Source organism: Triticum urartu, chromosome 4A, assembly GCF_056163025.1.
Source record: "Triticum urartu cultivar PI428250 chromosome 4A, HENAU_Tu73, whole genome shotgun sequence".
Classification (NCBI taxonomy): Eukaryota; Viridiplantae; Streptophyta; class Magnoliopsida; order Poales; family Poaceae; genus Triticum; species Triticum urartu.
This window is the reverse complement of record NC_141876.1, coordinates 168,855,998-168,861,997: the sequence shown is the minus strand read 5'-3', so window position 1 is coordinate 168,861,997 and position 6,000 is coordinate 168,855,998.

The following is a 6,000-nucleotide window of genomic DNA, read 5'->3' as shown; positions in this document are numbered from 1 at the left end:
TGCTATAGACTCATTTTATCTTGGTATGTGTGATGTTACTCATACAAGTACTAACTAGCTATGTTACCACATGTTTTTGTTTCTTCATTTATTACACGCCACATCATTTTTTTTCTCTAGATATGTGTGATGTTACCACCTATGTTACTCCCATTGTGGGTAGTCTAAAATTGCAAATATGAACTGCCTACAATTGCAAATATGAACATACAGCTCAGATCTCTCTATCACCTCACTGCCTACAATTACAAATATGAACATACAGCTCAGATCTCTCTATCACCTCACTGCTTATAATTGAAAATATGAACATACAGTCTAACACTATTGCATGTACTTCCTCTGCCTAGGCTGAGGCAAATATACTATGGGAAGAAAAATTGCACGCACATGGTCGATTCCTTCTTTCTGGACAATCAGGCGTCAGACAAAGACATTCTCTCACGTGACATCCCAACTCCATAGTGCACTACACTGCAGAACGTAAAAAATAAGAAGATGATTTACCGGGCACCAGTTAATAATTCATAATCACCAATAGCTGCAAAGGAACTAGGTGGAATGACTTAGAAATGCACTTTATACGCACCTCTTTCACGACTCTTTCTAGTTGCTTCCTTTTTCCCCACCAGTGATTCGCTTAACCTTTTTCCTGCCATCTTGACATCGGCTGCCCGAATCCATTTTCTTCTCCATGGCAACTTCTTGTTGTTCCTGCCTCGTTGCGTTTCTAGTACTTCGGCGAGTCGGATTGACATTTTCATGTCCTAGGACAGGATTCACCTTGCTTTGATCTTTTCTACGAGTACAGTTGACAGGACCCCCTTCTTGTTGTGCTGGACGTGCATTCTGGTTACTTTCTTGTGGAATCTGCCTCAGTATGTTCCTCCACAATCTAATTGGAGACCCCGACGCTTTCCCAGAGATTTACACCACAATGATTGATCTCCAAACACCACCAAGGTTGGGGCTATCTCCACAACTTAATTGAAGGCTCCCAACGACACCACGAAGCTTCACCACAATGGAATATGGCTCTGAGGTGACCTCAACTGTCTAGGGTGCCCAAGCACCCAAGAGGAACAAGCTCAAGGGTACCAAGCACCCAAGAGTAATAAGATTCTCAACTTCACTTCCACGTATCACCATGGAGAACTCAAACCGATGCACCAAATGCAATGGCAAAGGCACATGGAGTGCCCAAGTCCTTATCTCCCAAATCCCACCAAAGCAACTGATGTTAGGGAGGAAAATGAGAGGAAGAACAAGGAGAACACCAAGAACTCCAAGATCTAGATCCAAGGGGTTCCCCTCAAATAGAGGAGAAAGTGATTGGTGGAAATATGGATCTAGATCTCCTCTCTCTTTTCCCTCAAAAACTAGTAAGAATCCATGGAGGGATTGAGAGATAGCAAGCTCGAAGAAGGTCGACAATGGGGGGGGACACGAGCTCAAAGGATAAAGTTCATTGGGGAAGAAGCCCCCTTTTTATAGGTGGGGGAAAATCCGGCCGTTATACTCACAACCCACACCGAGCGGTACTACCGCTCCAAGGAGCGGTACTACCGCTAGGGCGGCAGTAGCCCATTGAAAAACAACGACGAGGAGGCAAAAGGCCAGAAGAACCGCCGTAGCGGTACTACCACTTGTCTTTACGGTACTACTGCTAGGTGTAGCGGTACTACCGCTAGGGGTAGCGGTACCACTGCTTGCGAGAAGTACTAAAAAAATATCCGTGCCTACTTCCGCTGAGTTTCGGTCAATGCAAAAATCCGGCACGGTACAACAGCTTGCAAGGAGCGGTACTACCCCTCCAAGCGGTAGTACCGCTCCCGTGGACGGTAGTACCGCTGCAGCCTTTCCGAGGACACCAAAACTGACACAACTTCTGCAAACGGACTCCGAATTCAACAAAACCAAGTTTGTTGGAAAGCTAACGACATGGAATAACACAATCTTGATAGAAATAACAATAAGAAGCAAATGAGAAAAGCCCCATAAGAAAAAGGTGAGAACCCTTCCTCGAAAGAGACCGGTAAAACCTTCAACACCGCAAACGCAATAGAAGAAGCATATGAAATCCATTTTCGATGTACTAGAGCTTGTTGCGAAGATAACCACAAGCTCTAAAACCTCAACAAGAGAAAATACAAATAAGAATCAATAAAGATGATGCAAGGATGCAATGGTTTGAGCTCTCGACGAACGATACGATCAAGCTACTCACATGAGAGCCCCCCTTTGATAGTATGGCTATCGATCCTATAACCCGGTCTCCAAATGATCACCATGAGACCGGTAAAATAGAAAAACTATCAAGGGCAAACCTTTTCCTTGGAATAAGTCCACTTGAGCTAGATGATGACGATCTTGACTCCCTCAAGTAGGACCACCTTTCTTGATTGCGTTGGCTCGGTGAAGACTAGTAGATTGCTCCCCCATACTCCACTATGGGTGAGCCACTCTTTGGCACATCTTCACAAGTCCATTGTCACCACAATGGACGGCAATCTTTAAGCACTTGATCTCTTCATGATGCATCACTTGGATGTGCACACAGCGACCTAAGTTGACGCTGGAGACACCACCTTCCTTATGAGTGAGCCGCATCCATGTGGTCTTCGCTGGGTGAGGGATGGACTTCCTACACTGCAGCATCCTGATCTGCCGTCAAAAAAAGAGGAGTTGATGCCGATTCTTGTAATAATTGGTCGGCTTAAACTAGATTTTAGGGTTGCAAGTTAGTAGCTCGATGATGGACACCTTCCCTAGTTGGGGTGATTGCTTTTGGTTTGTAGTTCCTCCCTAGTTCGCTTCAGTGAAATGGAGCGGGAGAGGCGCCTCCCTGTTGCTCTAAAAGCCAAGAAAATTAAGATTGCTTGAGTTTTTCAGCGTTAGCAACCTCTCGTTAGTTAGTTGGAGGTTTAGTTTCCCACTTTGTGAACTAGTCAATTTCTTCTGCAACGCTAAAAATCTCAAATGCTTTAGTTTTGGCAGCAAATAATAGGTTAAAATATTTGCATGCAATCACCATCCAAATGTGATGAGAGCAGAGCACCGAAGGGGTTTAGTTTGATTGTACGACCATGGTGTATGTATGTGCGGCAAGCCTGGATTGAGTAGTCTGCATTTGGAGGGACAGTCCGGTGCCGCTCTTGTGTTGGCCTCCGTCCTCGAGACCGGGTCTAGAATCCGGCTAGTGGAGGCACGGTTAGCAGGATCCCCGAACATAGTTCGGCGGATGTTCTTCCTGCTAATACACAACAGATAGTGTCATACTTTAAGATGACGAACCACAGAGCGTATTTAAAACCATACCTCCTTGAGGATGGTTCCGCCATATTCTTGTTCGCCTTTCTTTTTAAAGGCCTGCCCGGCACGGCTGCCCCTTGTTGGCGAGTCGCCTCGGGTTCGGCTTGACACACCGATCGTCGTCCCTTTAGAGCGTAAGAATTGCGCGGTGGGTAAGAAGGAAGGAAAGTAGTCCTTCCAAAGAAGGAGGCCACTCTCTCGGTTGCAATTCAATGCCGGAATGCGCCCCAGAATCGAGCCCCGGAACAACGGTCGCTGCCTATTAAGGTGGTCATGGACGAATTGCGGTGGGGTGGGGGGAAGCTGCGGTGGCCCGGTGGCGAGGCGACGGTGGCGGCGTTGGTGGGAGGTGTGTCGGCATGGGCTACTGGTAGAGGCACCGAAAATGGGCAGCAGTGACGACGATGGGGCGGTCGAGGGGTGGAAGAGGATGGCCAATGTGCCACCGACTAGTGGGCCAAGGGGAGGAGTAGGTGCATGTCGCGCACGTCCGCTTCGTGTCCGTGCCGACGCAAATCATGCTCAAAATTAGGCCAGAAATGGGCTGGCAGGCGGACGAAAAGCCGACGAGCGTCCGTTTGGGTCGGCGCGTTGGGCCGACTTTTCTGTCTGCACCGACCCAAACGGACGCGTGCAGACGAAATGGGTCGGCGCATTGTAGTTGCTCTTAACGGCAGTACGTGGGCTGTCCAGGCTGATGCACTCCCTCGTCCTTACTTTTTTTATTTTCTTTTTTCAACTACTAGAAAAAGAGCCCATGCATTGCAACGGAAGAGAAAAGATAACACACGCTCTTAACTCAACAACCATCACTCAAGACCACAATAGGTCCATCTCCTTTATTTTTGCGAGGCATCATAAGCCCGAGCTGAGACTGAGAATGATCTGAACCAACTGTTCGAAGGTACGATGCTAGTTTACTGATGTTTGAACTTATACATATGGAAACAACTGTATCTAACTATCCCTAAACCCTAAACCCTAAACCCTAAGCACTTTAAACTGTACGTGCAAAGAAAAACCATCTGCTAGGTTTTGCATTAAACCTTCCTCATCGCAATCCAAAACCAACCGACCCACTAGAGCAGTCTGCCTAAACTGAACTCATTTCCATTGCATGTACGGTCTGAAGCGATCCTCATTGATTTTTGTAATTCTAGGAAATCCAGCAGATGATTTCCATTGCATATTTGCACGTACGGTTTGAGTATCGTTCGTCCTGATAAATCAACTGATCAGTAATTTCAGTGACAATCAGTAATTTCACATTACTGGTTGTTGATCAACTAAAAATCTCTCCTCATTGAATCACACCTCATTGATTTTTATCATTCTAGGAAATCGAGCAGATGGATTCGTTGCATGTACGGTCTAAAGCGATCCTCATTGATTTTTGTAATTCTAGGAAATCCAGCGGATGATTTCCATTGCATATTTGTACGTACAGTTTGAGTTGTGCACAATGAAAAGTCTCTGCTCCTCTAGTAACATACATTTGGTTATTCTTGCTGTTAGATGTCCGCAGAATTTTATGAGACCGTGTTCATCATCAAAGGAGCCCGAGCTGAGACTGAGAATGATCTGAACCAACTGTTCGAATGTACGATGCTAGTTTACTAATGTTTGAACTTATACATGTGGAAACAACTATGTCTAACAATCTACAATCTATGGTTTCAGACTTTGCTCATTGAACCACACCTCATTGATTTTTATCATTCTAGGAAATCAAGCAGATGGATTCTTTGCATGTACGGTCTGAAGCGATCCTCATTGATTTCTGTAATTCTAGGAAATCCAGCGGATGATTTCCATTGCATATTTGCACGTACGGTTTGAGTTGTGCATAAGGACCTGTACCTTGCTCTCAAGTCACAGGCCAGCGATATCAGAAATAAAGATTTCTATTATTGGGGAAATATTTTTAGTTTTCTCAGCGTAAACTTTGAGCCCACCCTCCATTTTCTTTGTAAATTTGCCACGGGTTATGAGAGAGTCTGCAATAAATATAGCACTTTAAACTGTACGTGCAAAGAAAAACCATCTGCTGGGTTTTGCATTAAACCTTCCTCGTCGCAATCCAAAACCAACTGACTCACTAGAGCAGTCTTCATGAACTGAACTCATTTCCATTGCATGTACGGTCTGAAGCGATCCTCATTGATTTTTGTAATTCTAGGAAATCCAGCGGATGATTTCCATTGCATATTTGCACGTACGGTTTGAGTATCGTTCGTCCTGATAAATCAACTGATTAGTAATTTCAGTGACAATCAGTAATTTCACGTTCCTGATTGTTGATCAACTACAAATCTCTCCTCATTGAATCACACCTCATTGATTTTTATCATTCTAGGAAATCGAGCAGATGGATTCTTTGCATGTACGGTCTGAAGCGATCCTTTGGTGCAATATTTTTAGTTTTCTCAGCGTAAACTTTGAGCCCACCCTCTATTTTCTTTGTAGATTTTCCACAGGTTATGAGAGAGCCTGCAATAAATATAACACTTTCAACCATACGTGCAAAGAAAAATCAGCTGCTGGGTTTTGCATTAAACCTTCCTCGTCGCAATCCAAAACCAACTGACCCACTAGAGCAGTATGCGTGAACTGAACTCATTTCCATTGCATGTACGGTCTGACGTCCATCCAGGCCGTCGTCATGATTCCTGGAAACACAAGGTTACT